Here is an 18,580-nt window from a genome sequence, read left to right as displayed (position 1 = left end):
GTACAAATTTAAATTTGAGAAGAAGAAAAGAAAAATAATGAAGAATGTTAAGTGAAATCTTTTATGTATGTTTGAATTCTGGTAAACTTTTATTGATTATTCCAATTCCATGAGAAGAAAAGTAAATGTCTCTGCTTCTAAATTGTGATTGGTGAAATTTGCCATTTGGGATAAAAGCTCTTGGGATCATAACTGATTTTGTTTAAGATTTGAAATTTCACAAGCTACTCAGAGGGAATGTAATACTGAACTGTTACAGGTGAAGGCCTGTATCTGGGGAAAAGTTAAGAGGATGACCTTGGCCTAAGCCTAAGGTAAATTCTTTCTGACTCAGTTTCTGCACTGTAGTCCTTTTGAACAGGTATGTTTCCCACCTAAGTTTTCTTGAGTCTGCCTATGACATGGAATTATAACTGCTTTTTTGATTGTCAACTGACTCCTTTTTTTTTCTTTTAGTTTTTTGCAAGGCAATGGGGTTAAGTGGCTTGCCCAAGGCCACACAGCTAGGTAATTATTAAGTGTCTGAGGTCAGATTTGAACTCAGGTACTCCTTACTCCAGGGCTGGTGCTCTGTCCACTGTGCCACCTAGCTGCCCCTATCTCCAGTAGTTCTGATTCATTTCTGGCCACTGGATCCAGATGGTTTCAGAAGAGAAAGTGAATCTAGTCACTTAGCACCTTCACTCAAATCAAATTCACTTGCTTGTTAAGGCATCAGCTCCCTTACCATGGTCTTCTTTGAGAATGAAGAACAAACATCAGGATCATGTGTTGAGTCATCAAGGACAAGTTTGATGTTGTTATAATCTTATCCCACCTTTTTCTCTTTATAGCAAATTTCTGTAATCTGAGTAAGTGGTCAGTAGAAGACATGCATGTATGCACAATACTCTTGGCTATCACGCAGTGCTTCTCTTTGAAAATAACAGTGTTTTACTGGTTGTGGAATTGCCACAAGACATATGCCAGATACACTGATCCAATCATGAACTGACTTCAAATTTTGCTGGGGACATACAGTACTTTTTGATATCTATTTTCTCTGTCATGCTGTTCTTCTATTGCTATTTGTAGTGCTTTTGTAGTTTATGCTTACAAAGGGACCATCCCTTTTAGTTGTACCAAAACCCCCCTAAAATGGGGCAGCTAGGTGGTGCAGTGGATATCCCTGGAGTCAGGAGGATTTGAGTTCAAATCCAGCCTCAGACACTTAATAATTATCTAGTTGTGTGACCTTGTGCAAGTCACTTAACCTCATTGCCTTGCAACCCCCCCCCCCCAAACAAACAAACTCATAAAACCCCATTGAAGAGCCATTCCAGGGAACATGTGGAAGATATTGAGAAAGAATGTATGGGCAGCTTTCAGGGGGTGGAAAATAGAGTCACTATTGGAGAAAGCTATGTTAAGCAGTGAAAGTCATGATGTGGGTTTCTTAGCAAAAGTCTTCAGGAGTAAAAAGCATCATAATAATAATAGTAATAATATGGAGTCCTTATCAATGAAAGCTGTTAAAAATGCAAACCAAGATTAATGTAAACCAAAAGCACACTGATCAGAGCATGACCAGTACATAGACTAGCCAAAACAGAATTGAAATAGCTTCTGGGTATCTGGGACCTGAGGCCATTGCTGAGTTGAGGCAACCCCAAATAGTCATTCTGTATTTACATATTCTATAACTCCTCATTCACTTCTGATTTCTCTATCATAATAGGATTGGAGGGGGGATTTTGAGGGAATTTCAATATGTTATCTAGCTGCCACCCTAAACTACCCTGTAGTGAGTATTCCCCTTAAATTATTAAACTTCTAATATAATCAATCTGGAGCTCCTTGTCTCTTTTTGTTTCAGAATTGGACTGGATCCCTTATATGGGGGGACCTTGGAAATATTATTGAGGGAGAATTTCTGGGCCAGACATGCATATATATAGCAGGTACTTTCCAGTGTCAGGAAATATATTTACTAACCAAAAACTTTAAAGAAATGTGAATCATTGTTATACAAGGTTAGGTGTGGACATGTGAGATGCAATGCTGCTACAGGCTATTTAAATATATTGATGGGGCTTTGAGATGGAATGGATAGTTAACTCAAGAAGCTGAACAACTTCTTTTCAAGGTTCTATAACTTTGTTCTTATGTGGTGCAGGGGAAAAGGCCATGGTTGGATGTTTACTCCCTCTCTGTTCTCTAATAGAGATTTTATGTATCTGCCTCTTACTTCCAAGAATATCTGACTCAAGAACATGCCAGGTCCCTCTTAAGACTTTTGATATTTTTATGAAAGATTAATCTATTTTGCACTAATGGGTTGTCAGTTGCAATAAGACTGATCCTGTTTTATTGCAGACTTGAATGATTCTTGAAAAGCTTGGGTTCCACACATCAACAGCCACTTAACTCCCACAGTTAAAGAATTTGCTTTTTAAGAGCCAGAAGTTTTATACATTTCCTTGGAGTTATAACTTCTTTCAAAAAGCACAGAGTTTAAAACACATGCATATAGCCCAACAATCTAGCTTTCAACTGATGGGGAACTAAGGTGAAACTAAATCTGGTTTTATCTGCTCAAGGTCAGATATCCCAGTCAGCCTAATGTCACTGAAAGCTTACATATATGACCATTGCTATGACAAAAAGAAACCTCATGAAAATCATTGATGGTTCTGAGCTATTCTCACAGGACTGTCCTTAGTCTCTCATACTTTTAAATGTCATCAGGAACTTCAACAGAAAACTGAGGAGAAGGGTTAATTGACTTGTCTTCTAACATAACATATAGCTAATTCACAATTGGACTGGTTTAAGAACTTATGTTTTCTGACTTCAAGTTCAGTATTCATTCCAGGAAACCATGGGTGTATGATATGTATAGATTTTCTTCTTCATGAAGAATTCATTGTCTTTTAATCATTAAAACAGCGATAGTAGGAACTTTAGATTGGAATGTATATGTCATGATAAACTCCACTATCTGTACGAGGACATCTTCAACTCATCAGGATGTTGACTGGGGGAGACTGTCTTTCTCTAATGTCTTTACTTTGAATCCTCAATGATGTGTTTTCCTTCAAGTAATTAGTGCATTAGTTTCATTTAACCCATTACCATAAAATAGCATTTCTAAGGCATATTTACTGCAGAAATTTGGTCTCTGGGAGAGTGGGTTCAGAGTTAAAGTAATTTCTATGTAGCATTCACTTCACTAGGTACACTTGATGCAATCCCTTCTTGATTGCCTTCAGTCTCTGTTGGTTGAAACATTACTAGAGATGTTGCCCCCTTGCTTCCCAGTCTGGCTTTTGGAAAATCCTGGCATTTGTTACTTGTTCCTGGATTTTGGGTAGCTTCTTTTTCTTTCCTCTGATTCTCACAACTTCATAGCTATTATTAATATCCTTTAAGATAAAATCAAGAATAGAGACAGGAACAAAAGAGGCAGAACCACCATTTGGGTCATATTCCTGAGATGACTTGAAGTCCCTCTCTGCCCTGGAGTCCCAGGTGCTCATCCTCAAACATTGACCAGTAAGGAGAGAATAAAAGAAATGACTGTTCCTTTGGCAGTTCTGACTTCAGAGATAATCAATGATTTGGCTGTTATGATCAACAGAGTGGAACCTGTTGCAGAAGTTTAGCACATGCTTGCCATTGGGGAGCAGAGTTATTCCATGACTTGCCATCATGCCTTTTTAAAGTCTTCTCCATGAGGATTTAGCCATTTAAGCATGCTGCATATACTCATCAAATTCCCTCCTTTGTCTCTAGCCCCATCATGTACAAATAGATGCTTTAATAATATGAATATTTTTTGTTTAGTTTTTTTTTTTTGCAAGGCAAATGGGGTTAAGTGGCTTGCCCAAGGCCACACAGCTAGGTAATTATTAAGTGTCTGAGGCCACATTTGTACCCAGGTACTCCTGACTCCAAGGCTGGTGCTTTATCCACTACACCACCTAGCCGCCCCTAAATGAAATATTTTTAACGTATTTAATACAGGTTCTGATACACAGCAGATGCTTAGTGAACACTTGTTTCTTCTTTCCTCTTTCATTAGGTGCAGGGTCACCTGATTTCACCATTCATGTTCTACTTCTTTATCTGGAAGATCCCAAGGAATACTTGTTTCAGTTTGTTGTTGCCAGTAATGAGGATGATTGAGCAAACAGAAGGATGTACAAGTCAAAATCCTCTCACCAATCACTAGTACGAACACTGTCCTAGTGTCTGGTAGAAAATAGCTCAATAGAATGATAAAAAAACAATCAAATATGCAATGAAGAAGAAGAGGAAAGAGAGGATGATTTTGGTTGCTTTCACATGAGCCTCAGTGCTTGGGTCTCTGGATCCAGTGCCATTGTTCTGTGTCTGTTGGATGTGTCTTCTCAGGGAAAGGATGATTAGCACATAGGAAATCGGGGATGAGGTAAAGGGGATGACCATCCAGAGTCCAGTAATGATATAATTGAAAAAAATAAATACTTTTCTTTCTCCTAATGTCTTCAGTGAAGTTTGTTGTGGTTGTCTTTTGTTTGTAAATAAAAGCAATATTAAATTCTTTGATCAATGTTGATGTACTGAAGAAAGAGAAGAGCACCAAGGCCAGCAGAATCCAATTAATTCCATTTGAGCCAGAGGAAGACATGGTGGCAGGAATTGGCAATCTTCAGGTAGTAGGGTGGCCAGCTAGATTCTTAAGAAATTTATAAAAGACTATATCATAGTAATTATGTCCTTTGTTTTGCTTGCTTCTTGCAAATCAGTATAGATATTAAAATATAATGTATGGGGGAAACTAGGTGGTGCAGTGGATAGAGCACTGGCCCTGGAGTTAGGAAGACCTGAGTTCAAATGCAGCCTCAGACACTTAAAAATTACCTAGCTTTGTGACCTTGGGCAGGTCACTTAACCCCATTGCCTTGCCAATATATAATATATAGTATGAGTATAGAAAGCAACCAAAACCTGGAGATGGCCAGGCTGGTAATGATTAAGTCAGAAAAAGACATATTCTTTCTTTTGAGCAAGCTTGATACAGGGAAAAGATGTAGAGAATTGTGAACTAGCAGAAACATAATTTGTAATCCTAAAGGCTGTTAAATCTCGTCAAATTGGGTGGAGGTTTCCTATTCTTGAGATGTAAATTAACTACCAATGTTTCATTGTTTAATGAAAAATTTGTATTGTGATCTCCAAAGGCTTCAACTCTCTACCTAATTTTGGGTCTAGTAAGGGGGAAGAGAATTCATCTTATGTCCTCTAGATAAGGGGAAAGACTATAAAAATCTGGATTGGACCTCTACTTTGGGCCAGACATGTCTGATTCTCAACTCTGCTTGACTAGTCTTTTCTCTCTCTCTCTCTCTCTCTCTCTTTCTCTCCCTGTCATTTTCTTTTGTGTTGTAACTCCTTTTAATAAATCTTTATTTTTCTTTCCACACCTGAATTCCTGTGTCTGAGTCATGAGTGGCAGTAGCCAGTGGCTTCATATTGGTGAACTAGCCAGAATAAATTTCTGTACAGACCTGGGAAACTGGTTGAGCTCCATAGGTGAGAAGCACGCTCCTTTTTTAGATTTTAAAAAAGTAGGAAAATTATTGGACCTCTATCCCTCCTTCTGTGTGTGTATTTCCCTTTTTTTTTGGCTTGTGAAAACTAATGAAGATTGAGTTTTGTGGGGAGTCATTAAGATGTTTCGCCGTATCCCTTATGTGGGCCTGCCCTGTGTTTTGTACATGCTGACCAGTGATGGCAGTGCTGAGGTGTTTTAAGGAATGACTTTTGATGTATGTACAATTGATGTGTTTGCCTATCTAGAAGTTTAGGATAATTAAAACATGAGGAAAACTTGGTACCAAAGCCCCCCCCCCCCCCATTTTCAACTTGGAAATGCTCCTTGGAAGGAATTAGATTTGATTAGCAAAACACCTGAACTCCTGGAAATTATCTTTGGGTGGAACTCTCTTTCTCTCTTCTCTTTCTCTTTGAAATGCTCTCTCTCATTCTCTGTGGCCCCAACCCTCTGCAGGGTCAGGGGGGAGGGAGAAGGAAGCTCTTCCTTTTTAGAATGTAGAAACTCAAACCTATGTCTCAGATAGAATGCATGTTCATTGCAGGAAGGGAAAGATTCCCCCAAAACTTGTTTTAGATCTATTGCTTAAAATAGGGACCCCCCCCCCCCCCAATGCCTTCTTCCTGGGAAAATGGTCACATTTTCCTTAGACTACATGTGTTTATCAATTCCAAGTCCATTCCCAAAAGACATTATCTGGGCTGAGAAAACCCCACCCTTGGGAGGGGGAAGGGGAAATGGGCAGTTTGATTAAGAAGCCTCATGGTCAATTAGTTAAGGGGAAGATAACTTTTTCTGGGGCCAGGAAATTCAGATTTCATCTTTTAATTAAGCCTGTACTAATCCCTGTAATAGAGTAACTGGATTTGAACTTTATAAAGTTACTTAAGAATGCATTCAATTTTAACTATTAATTGACTACTTCAAAATCTTAAAATATATAAGAGGTTCCTCAAGAAATTCTACTTGAGTCTAAAACAATTATTTTTTGACTGCCCTTAATTGGTACATTTAAAATATATGTAATATAATATATTTGTGTATAGGTATATGTTTGTATTTAAACATCAATAGGACACTTTCACATCTCTCCACTGGCCTGGAGAGGTGGGAAAATGTTTCTAAATTTTGAGATTTTTGGTGCTGGCCAGGGTGTCCAAAAATCTCTCTTTGGTAAATTTGAAATCTGAAATTTGAAAGAGTTGTCTCTGTGTTTGTAATTCATATCTGAAATGGTCACAGTTACCTGAGTTAAATGTTATTCCTTTTATTTTGGGTTTTTAATTTATTTGCTTAAAAAGGTCTAATTTAAAATTAAGTAATTAATGAAGTTGGGATCTGAGCCTATCCCTTATACCATTTGAAAGCTTGTAACTGCAAAGTTTGTGAAATGATCTCAGCTAAGCTTTTGTTAACCTACTATTGATTGACAGCTGTATTCAACTTATGTTAATTGAGACTTAAAGGTTTAGTAAATGCTGACTTTCTGTCTTCAAGAGGCTTTGAAGAGAGTGTGGGGAAAGCCTTTGATAGGAAAAAGTCACCACCTTGTATTTAAAAAAAGAAACTATCAGAGTTAAATGAGAGTAATTTAGTCACCTTTGAAAGTTCTGTAACAAGTCTTGAGAATTTATATATGTTATTAAGAAGGAGAACATAATTGGGATAAATTGTATGTCAAGGAATTTGGGAATATTGAATCATATATAATATATTTACTTATTTCTTTTGGGAAGGAGAAATGTGCTAAATTTTGTAATCTGATTTGTTTTGATGTTAAATCGATATTGATAATACATTGTCAATAATCCCACCAGGTCTTTTGTTGATAAAGGAAGAAAGTTTATAATCTTTGTCTCTTACATATTTATGGAAGGGATCATGGATGTATATGTAATATATGTGTGTGTGTGTATATGTACACACACACACACACACACACACACACACACACACACATATATATAAAACTGAAAGTAAAATCTACTTAACATCTATTATTTGAAAATAAGAAAATGTATTAACATTGCCTAGAATTATAGCATTTTGCCCTTGTCCTAAGGGGAACAAGATGTTTAAATAAGAATCTTGTTTAATGTAAAATTAATAATGTATGCTTAAGTTTAAAGAAGTCAAGAATATGGACTTTCTCATGGTAACTGCAGGTATCTCTGACTGACTGAACATAGCAATTTCGTGTTCCTCTATAAGATAACTTATTGATGAATGCGATATATTTACCAGTTATGTGATATTCTTTTGTAACTTCAAAGAAATTATATTTACAGTGTTTTGTTCTCTTGTGAACATGTAAGCTCTTTGAATTCTGTAATGTTAAAGCCTTGAATTAACATGTGATTGCTTTGAAAGTGTGGTAAGGGAAATATCACAAATTATGGCCCCTTTCTGGGATAAATCTATGGATTCATGCATAATATAATGATGGAAATATTATTTTGAAAAATTTAATAACTCATGTTATTAATTGACTTGAATGCCTGGTTGAGTTTACTATTGTTTTATTGCATTAGAATCAATAGCACATGTTAGAAATTTAAGGTCACCTAAGATGTTCTTTTTTTTTAGGGTTTTTTTTTTTTTTTTGCAAGACAAATTGGGGTTAAGTGGCTTGCCCAAGGCCACACAGCTAGGTAATTATTAAGTGTCTGAGATCGGATTTGAACCCAGGTACTCCTGATTCTAGGGCTAGTGCTTTATCCATTTCGCCACCTAGCTGCCCCACCTAAGATGTTCTAATGGTTTTTTGAAGAATTCTGAAAGTAATAATTTGTATTTTGAAGTTGGCTAGTAGTTAAAAGTTTATGTCTAGAAGTTTCTAGCTATATATATATATGTGTGTGTGTGTGTGTGTGTATGTGTGTATGTGTGTGTGTGTATGTGTGTGTAAACTGGGACTAAACTGTGATTATTTGCTTTGAGAGAAAAGCACCCATGTAACATGAAGAAGATAAGATAATGATGATAATTTGAAATTTCTCTGTGTCAACCTCTAGCCAATTGTATGTGAGAAGTATGGAGATGAGGGGCAACCTCCTAGCCAGAAAGAGATGTTTAGTTATTTTAAACATAGTAACTAAATGAGTTCATTGCAAAAAGCTGATTTTATTTAAAAAATTTGAATTAGGGTCATTGTGTTTTTATATCTCAAAATCTGTTTATTGCATTTCATTTACAGCACTGTTCTTAGGTACATGAGCAACAATTGAATTATTTTTTTCCTGGATCTCTCACACCAGATTACAACCTGGCACACTCTTGATTCTCCTTAGTGCTCAAGCTACCTGAAGCTCTGGTTATAGGTAATTGCTATATTACATTACAATGTGTTGATAATTGATCTGACATTAGGTATGTTAAAATAGAAAGACAGCAATATGCCAATGAAGCCATTAGCCCCAGGGGTTTGATGTTTGATGGAGTGAGTGGCCTTTGAAAGAACAACCCTAGCCTCAATTGGGGTAGGATTCTCTTAAAGGAATCCTTTACCTGGCTCATTGAAAAGGATTGTCTGTATGACATCATAAGGTAACATGTCCTTGTATCCCTCTCTGCTCTTTAATAGAAAATTGCCATGATCATTCCAGGTGCACCATAATTAAGTATGAGAGTAATTCATTAGAACTTTATCTTCTAAATTTTAAATAATTGGCAAGTATTTTTGTCTTGGCCTTTTAACAAAGCATGTGACTTTTTATCACAACAAGTTCCCTTAAGGAACTTGACTATTTATATCAGGATAATGCCTATTGAGATATATATATATATTAAACTGCTTTAAAAGTGAGATCCATTCTTCAACTGGAATTTTTGTTCATTCTAAACATGACCAAAGCAAAATAGAAAATTTTGGATTTGTGCAGTTTTAAAATGATTTTTCAGTATATTTTTATACAGTTTTTGAGCTTTTGTTTACAACTTATGTGGCATACATTAATGAATCTGTTATATTGGAACCCATGTTCTTGTAAAAGGTATTTTGATACTGCCTTAGGATCATAAAGTATAATTCTTGCTCTTTAGAGACCTAGTTTTTCCCTAATTATTGGACCTCTGTTAAATAGCCTTTTCTTTATAATATCTCTGCTCATTTGCTTGCTCATTTTTCTCTCTTGAGTTTTGTTTCTCTTAGCTGTATAGTTCTAAGACCAATCTCTGCAGGATGCCAACCAGTTGTGCCAGCCAATCATTCTCTGGACGATCCCTCAGCTCCTTCATTGAAGTCCTCATTGTAATGCATTCATGCAAATGGACTCTGAAAGGCCCAGAAGACTCTGGGTCCTGAATAATTTTGCTGGGGGAAATGTTGCAGGTAAAAGATGTAGAGAATTGTCAACTAGCAGAAACAAAAATGGTAATCTTAAAGGCTGTTAAATCTTCTTAATTTGGTTGGAGGTTCCATACATTACAGTATTCAAATAATTTACATGTTCACAAGAGAATTAAGCACTGTAAATTGACTATCATTGCTTCATTGTTTAATGTAAAATTTGTATACTGATCCTCTTAGGCTTCAACCTTCTACCTAATTCTGGGTCCAGTAAGGGGGAAGGGAATTCATCTTTTGTCCTCTGGATAAGGGGCAAGACTATAAGAATCTGGACCAGACCTCTGCTCCGGGTCAAATGTCTCTGACTCTCTCTGACCCAGTGAACTCTGCTTGACTGTTTCTCTCTCTCTCTCTCTCTCTCTCTCTCTCTCTCTCTCTCTCTCCCTATCATTTTCTTTTTCATTGTAACTGCTTTTAATAAATCTTTGTTTTTCTTTCCACACCTGAATTCCTGGGTCTGAATCATGATTCTTTGCCTGGCAGTAATCAAACTTGCTACAATTTGCTAATCAGATGAAGCCATTACAGTAAATACCTGGAACTGACTCACTGGTTGTCAGAATCAGTAACATCTTTTAGGCTAATTTGGTCATATTTAGAGAAGGACTCTCTGTCTTGATTCTGGATTTCTGCTCAGTCACCTCCCTGCTTTTCTGAAATTTCCCAACCTTGGTCAAGAGAGAGATACTTGCTCCTCTCTTATAATATTCTATTTTCTCCAATAGTTATGTTCTTGACTTGGGAGGACAGGGCAGGAGTTCCAGTCAGGAGATCTTCGTGGTTTCCTTCCAAGAAGATATGTAGGTATATTGTAGACCAGCCTTCAGGTCATTCAGCAACTTGGCTTGTTCCTTTAAATTCATGCATGAAAGACCAAACAGCTTTTTGCTAAGATGCAAATGAATTTAGGATTCTGTGTCAAACTGAGAAAGGAGGGGTGAGAGTCACATGAAGGAAAATGATTTGTGCCCCAAACAGGGGAGGATTCAGTTCCCCACAAACTATAGGTTTCCCTTTGTCAAACAAGGAAAAGAAAGGTCAGACTCCCTCATTAGTATAGAGAAATGAACTTTGAATGGCAAAGGCAGGATTTACATCCCAATTCTGTCATTCATTTGCTATGAGTCTTTAATTAAACCAGTGGGCATCTCCAAACCAGAGTTTTTCTCATCTACAAAATGAGAGAGTTAGACTTGATGATCCAAGATCCCTCTCAGGCAGCAACCTAGGAGACCATGAAAAACACTAGAATTCTCTGTTTGCCAGATAACAGAGATTTTTGTCACACAAAATAGTGGAGGAGTACTGAGAATATTGTGAGGTGGATAAATGTCACTCAAAGAAAAGATTACTTGTCATATATTGGGAATGAATGTCACTTGAAGGCAATGATTAAGATACTTTATTAGTCATAATTAGTGCAGCTAGATGTCACAATGGAAAGAGAATTGGCCTTGGAGTTAGTAGGACAGGGGTTTGAATCTAGTCTCAGACATTTACTCACTCTGTGACCTTGGAAAGTCACTTAACCCTAATTGCCTTGCATCCAGAGTCTTCTCCAATTGTCCTGATTCCTATCTGGCCACAAGACCTAGATGACTCTGGAGGAAAAAGTGAGACTGGTGACTAAGTACAGCACAGCCTCCCTCAAATCCAATTCATGGTAGCACCTCCCTGATGTCATGGTCAACTTCAAGAATGAAGGACAACTATTATTATTATTGTTGTTATTTTTATTATTATGTACTACTTGTAATTATTTGTAGTCTAATTAATGGTAATTAAATAAGTTCTTAATTTCTTCATGATAGTATGATGTGGTTAATATTGGCTAAACTCAGTTTTCTGCTCATATGTGTTGTATACCTTCAGATGAAGTTTATAGAAATATAACCACCTAAATAAAATCTAATTGTACTTAAGTACAATCACAAAATTTATCATTCTCTGTTTTCCTTCATCCAAATGGTCATGGTGACTTTTTCAGTGAAATCCTCATAAGTTCCCCTCTCAGTTAAGATTAATAGTTTCATTTAGACTACAGGACCATGGTATTAGTGTGTCAAAAGACCTAAGAAGTCATCTTGTTCAACCCTCTCATTTTACAGATGAAAAAACTTTGGATGACTTACCCAAACTTAAGGAATGCGGTAGAGCTGATTCAGCCTCAGCACTTGTGACTAAAATTTGTCAACCTTTCCACTAGGCATACTTTTTTCTTAATTTTTAATTTTTAAAATTTTATTTATTTAAGGCAATGGTGTTAAGTGACTTGCCAAAAGTCACTCAGCTAGGCAGTTATTAAGTGTCTGAGACTGGCGTTGAATTTAGATTCTTCTGACGCCAGGGCCAGTGCTCTATCCACTCCATCACCTAGCTGCCCTCATCATACTTTATTAATATCATTGCAAATTGTATAACTAATTCATCAAGGAAGTAAGGTAGTATGTGGTAGTAGTAGAAAGAATATTTTTCTGTAAAGAATCTCGAGTTTGACTTTTGCCCCAGATACCTATTACCTAACAAGCCATAGTTTGGTTGCTTAATGCCTCAAAATTTCAATTTCTTTACATTTATTAAAGGCGATAATACTTGTTTTGTGGGAGGCCTACTGGTGAAAACCATAATAATGTAGACCTCTTAAACATTGAAAGCCATGATGTGGATTCTTAGCAAAAATCTCTAGCAGTATTAACATCTAAGTCATAACATCTAGGTCATAATAACAATAATATGGAATCCCTTTCAATGAAAGCTACAAATAATGTAAACCAAGATTAATATAAGCCAAAATAAAGCACATGGACCAGAGCACAACCAGGGCAAGACCAATCTGTTGTCTTGCATGCCCAGGACATCAGCCAAAACACTTATTTGGCAGCCAGGTTTCTGGGAGGCAAGACCTGTACTGAGCTGAGCAAACCCCAAATTATCAGCCAGTTTTCACTAACTAACTCCTTCACCCTTTGTCTGAGTTCTATAATTGCTACAGGTATTTTAGAGTTTTTTTGTTGATTTGGAAATTCAGTATGTTGTCTAACTGTTGCCCAATTGTTATAAATTGGTTATAAATTGGTGAACTGGTTATAAATTGGTGAATACTTAGTCCAGAGTGATTAAAATGGTTTTTTATCAAAATATCTTAACAAAATGGCACACCTCCCTCATGGTGGGAGAGAGGGGCAGGGAAACCCTGAAAGGCAAGGTTTCTTATGCACTTTGAAAAGCTTTGCTCCTGCTCCTTCATGCCAATCATAAGCTGGGGTCACAATCTAAATTTGATACATTGGTTTCTATACATTTTCCCTGACCTTCTCATTATACTAATGGCCAAGAACAGCAATCTCCTTGAGCATGCACAAAAGAGAAGGTCAAGACTAGATTAATTTAAAAATAGGTGGGGTCATCTCATCAGTTTTTTATCAGATTGAGACCAACTGCCCATAGCAACAATATAGGCAGAGTCCAGTCTTTGTATTGTAAACTAACAATCTTTCCTTCACATCCTGGTGGAACCCAAACACCTACATACTCCTCATATCTAGATTTTCCATGTTTCAGCATCCCTCCTTGATGAATCTGGAGCATCCTGGTATATTTCTTTGGAATTGGACTGGACTCCTTATTTGGAAATCCCACTGATAAGGGATTTTCATGCAAGGTAATTGGTGCAGTTGGCAGGATTCTGGAGAAATACTAATGGGAGATGGAACAAGACTGTGAGAAATCCTGGAAGGCCCTAAGACCCTTGATATATGGTGGGGTAAAACACGTTTTTGACACATGTTGACCACAATGGAATAAAGATAGGACTGGAGATGCTATTTACAATGATTTGCTCCATTAAATTGATTATGGAGGCATGGCAGGCAGTAGCAGATGTGGGGCGTCTGGCCCCCTGGCTCTTAGAGATGCTATCATGAGAGAGTTGAAGGTATGTCATAGCAGATGTAGCAACTCCTGCCCGCCCCCCCCCCCCCCCCCCTTTTAGGAAAGCCATCACAAAACTGGAGGTTAGTAGATGAAGTTCACCTAGAGAGGGAAAGCATGTAAAAATACTTTTTCTTTCTGAACTGGCATATGGTTCTTTCCATTATAACCCTAATGCTCCCTTCCTCTCACACCTCCTTTGTTCCCATTCCTGGAATGATTTCTTTATTGTTTTATGACTAGAGAAGAGAGTCATTTCAGTGATACTAGAAAAACAGGTTTTGGGAGTTAGGCCCATGAATGTTTGTATTCCAGAACCTTTTCTATTTCAATAAAAAAAGGAAAAGTTCTTTTTGTGATCAGGACATAATCAAAAGTCAATTGAATTGGATTGGGATATACAGTTTGGCATTTAAAGATCATGCAAATTAAAATTAAGTGCTGATCAATGTAAATGTAACTTTCTGAATTGTATCAATTGTGAAATTGATAATTTTGCTGAAAATTATATGAACCTCCTGTGATATTAATATCATAAACAAATATTCTGTGGAATATCTCTTGACACATAGATCTTGGGGTAATTATATTCATTTTTGTCTCATTTTAAGTAATATGTGTCTCTCCTGACTTGATATTTAAGATAAGTCTGAATTGTATTAAGACATATTAGCAAAATGTATTGATCTGAAATTTGTTAACTGTGTGACTTTAAACATGTTACCTCATCTCTATTTGCCTAACACATTGGCATAGGGCAAACATTATAAATATTAAGTGTCATTATTTGCTTAATTAGATACAATGGCTTCATATTTGATAATTTTATATAGGTTTTTAAATGTGAATAGTATACAATGAATTCAATTGTGATGAGATGCCTCACATTCTATGAAGGTAACTGGAAAATGCATTCAACTGAATTGGAATCACCTTATCACAAATGGGTTTGTTTCAAGTTTCAAATAAATGATTTTTTTATTATGAAAATTGCTAAATTTTTGCATCAGTTATGTCAAGCAACTTTTTTTAGATTATTATTTTTTTTTTAGCTTTTGCAAGGCAATGGGGTTAAGCGGCTTGCCCAAGGCCACATAGCTAGGTAATTACTAAGTGTCTGAGGCCAGATTTGAACTCAGCTACTTCTGACTCCAGGGCCGGTGCTCTATCCACTGTGCCACCTAGCCACCCCGTCAAGCAACTTTTTATAACTTGGATATTATTATAATATGAACAGAAAGGAATGAAAAGATAGAGGGAAAAATTTTTTGTTACTAGTCCTGGTGATACATGGGGAAAGATGAAGAAATTGTAAACGTAACAGAAAGAAATTGGGTGGAGATATAAATTGACTACCACCTACTCTTGAGATGTAAATTGATTATAAGTAGACAATTATAATTGTAACAGAAACAATTTGTTAAAAGCTGCTCAAATTGGCTAGAGATCCCCATTCTTGATGTATCATTATGTCAAGTTCCTGTTAGACTAACTGCTCAGGAAGTGTTAGATTCCTGCCAGCTAGCCTATCCTTACCCAGGCGAACATTGAAGGGGGTGGGAGACAAGGATGGAAAGTTCTCCAAGATCTTCAAGATCTCCTAGATCTCCAAGATCTCCATTTATTTACCAGAATACAAGTGCTTAAATATCCTCCCCAGTCCCTGGGCCACTCCCACTCTTGTGGCACTCTCTAGTCAATCAGTAAATAGTGCTCTGGTGCTTGAAGACACCAGGTGATGAAAGTTTACAGTACTCCCCCTTTTTGGTTTTTTTTGAAGCAAAATTCCTTAATTCAATTATATAATGAATGCCATGTAAGTTGTAAACAAAAGTTCAAAAATAGTATAAACAAGGGGTGGCTAGGTGTCGCAGTGGATAGATCACTGGTCCTGGAGTCAGGAATATCTGAGTTCAAATCTGGCATCGGACACTTAATAATTACCTAGCTGTGTGACCTTGGGCAAGCCACTTAACCTCAATGCCTTGCTAAAAAAATAGTATAAATAAATATCAATTTTAAACAATAGTAAATACAACTAAGCATCCAAGTCAATTAACATGAGTTATTAAATTTTACAAAATAATATTTCCATCATTATATTATGCATAAATCCACAGATTTATCACAGAAAGGGGTCAAAATTTGTGATATTTCTCTTACCATAAAAGTTTGATGATAGATGAGACAAAGAACATATAACATAAATAACTGTTCGACAATTATACCAATTTAACATCAAAACAGATCAGATAGTACAAATATCTCTTTCCCAAAAGAAATCAGTAAATTATATGATTCAATATTCCTAAATTCTTAGAAATATAATTTATTCAAATATAATTTCCTTCTGAATAAAATACACACACACACACACACACACACACACACACACACACACACACACACGTACACAGGGACAAACAACAGAAATAACTCTCTTGAAACATATTTACCAAGCTGAGATTGATACTCTGGCCAGTACCAGATTTCAGAATATAGAAACATTTTCCCGCCTCTCCAGGCCAGTAGAGAGATGTGAAAGTGTCCTGTTGATGATTAAATACACATATACACACATAACACACCAATTAAGACTGGTCAACAAAAATATAAGCCATAGGCACAGGCTTCATTTGAAAGACAAAATCTAAATTTCTCAATCCCAGAAAAAAGTCTTTCCCTTTTTACTTAAGTAATTGACTATGAAGCTTCCCAATCAATAGCCTAAGAAAAACTGTCCAACATACCCCCCCCCCCCCAACCAGGAAGAAGCCATGGGGATCCCTTGATTTCTAAAATAAATTTTTTGAGACATAGTTTTGAGTTTCAAAGTTCTAAAAAGGAAGATTTCCCTTCTTCCCCCTCCCCTCCCCCCCCACAGAACGTGGAAGCAGCAGAGAATGAGAGAGAGCATTTGACATTACTTGAATTTTTAACAACAGTACAATTTGGAGTTGTCACATTTTCTGAACAGTAGCCAGCACCATTACAAACTGTGCAATAGCATGTGACATTTTTGCTCTCAACACAGAAAGTGCAGTTAGTGTGTATTTCATGGCTTGCTTGTGCCAGAGTAAGAGTCATGGTGTTCTTGGTTGTAGGCTGGAGAGTGAAATTTGTTGTGGCTTCTGGAGTGAAATTTGTCATAGGTATCAGAGTCTGCATCAGGGTCGGTGGCTCTGACAAAGAGTCTCTGTACTTGGTCATAAGTTTAAGGGTTTGGGTCACACTTAACATGCATAACACAGTCAGGCAGGCAACAGCAGCCAAAAGGAACAGCCAGCAGATTCTCTGCATCCCGTTCATGGGGCTAGTATGGACTGCTGCTGAGGAAGAAGGTCCATCCCTCTGCAGTGCTGTCTTGGAGATTTCACTTCCCACTGGCTCCTCAATGCTGAATACTTATTTGTTTCTTCTTTCTTTCACTTTTCTTCACACTTCCTTGTTCCAACTTCCTTAAAAATCAGCCCCCTGGTGACAAAACCTGTTACTTCTCTGAAGTCTTCTGCTCCAGGATCTCAACTGGAATTTCTCTTGCTTGTATTTGCTGGTCCTTATCCTGGACTCCACTCAGATAGCTCCACTTTTGTATCCCTGTTTGGGCACCATTTGTTATGTTCCTGTTAGACTAGCTGCTCAGGAAGTGTTAGATTCCTGCCACCTAGCCTATCCTTACCCAATCAAACGTTAAAGGGGTGGGAGACAACCATGGAAAGATCTCCAAGTTCTTCAAGATGTCCAAGATCTCCATTTATTTACCAGAATACAAGTGCTTAAATATCCTTCCCAGTCCCTGGTCCACTCCCACTCCTGTGGCAATCTCCAATCAACCAGTAAAATAGTGCTCTTGTGCTTGAAGACATCAAGTGATGAAAGTTTACAGTACTCTCACACACAACAGTCCCTTACACTATTGATTCATTGTTTAATGTAAAATTTGTATCCAGATCTCGCTCTACCTAATTCCTGGTCCAGTAAGAGAAAGGGAGTTCACCTTTTGCCCTCTATGAGAGGCAAGACTTAAAAACCTGGGTTGGACTCCAGCTCAGGGCTTCAGTCTTCTCTGATGTGTAGCCCAGCCAATGCTTCTCTCTCTCTCTCTCTCTCTCTCTCTCTCTCTCTCTCTTTCTCTCTCTCTCTCTCTCTCCTCTTTCCTATGTCTTGTAACCTTTTAAATAAATTTTTGTTTTATTTCCACCCTTGCTTTCCCCAGCTGAATAATCATTCATCATAGGCAGAACTGAACTCAATTAGCCAGTGGCTACAGAATGGTGAGCCAGCCAGGATGAAATCTCTGCCCAGATTCTGGAAACTGGATGGAGCTCCATAATTGAGAAGCACATTTTGTTTTTTTTTTTAGATCCAAGCTTTTTTAGAAAAGTAGGAAATATTGGATCTCTAGCCCTCCTTCTGTGTTTTCCCTTTTCTGGAAAATGGGAAAAGGTTGGGTTTTGTAGGGAGTCAGCTAAGCTGATCCCATGTGGTGTTTCTCAGCAACTGGTGTGGGACTGCTCTGTTTTCAAACTGAGGGGAGAAAAGGCAGTTCTGAGTTGTGTTTGGTTTAAACCCCACTGTGGAGTGAGGGTTGTTAAGGAAGGACATTTGGCATATGTCCAATTGACGCGCTTGTCTACCTATAAATTGACAAAGAATTAAAATATGGGGAAAAGTTTGTTGTGCACTTGTTCTTTGTTAGACTTATATTTGACAAAAGCAAGACA

The 18,580-nt window shown here is 37.2% G+C and overlaps 1 pseudogene; it reads right to left on the bottom strand.

The window, feature by feature from the left end:
• Positions 1–4,095: 4,095 nt before the first annotated feature.
• Positions 4,096–18,580, bottom strand: part of LOC141494123 (taste receptor type 2 member 3-like) — a 22,078-nt pseudogene continuing 7,593 nt past the window's right edge.

This window comes from Macrotis lagotis, chromosome 7 (assembly GCF_037893015.1).
Source record: "Macrotis lagotis isolate mMagLag1 chromosome 7, bilby.v1.9.chrom.fasta, whole genome shotgun sequence".
In the NCBI taxonomy this organism is placed as follows: domain Eukaryota; kingdom Metazoa; phylum Chordata; class Mammalia; order Peramelemorphia; family Peramelidae; genus Macrotis; species Macrotis lagotis.
Note: the sequence above shows the minus strand (reverse complement) of the source record. Positions and strands in the feature narration are given on the sequence as shown.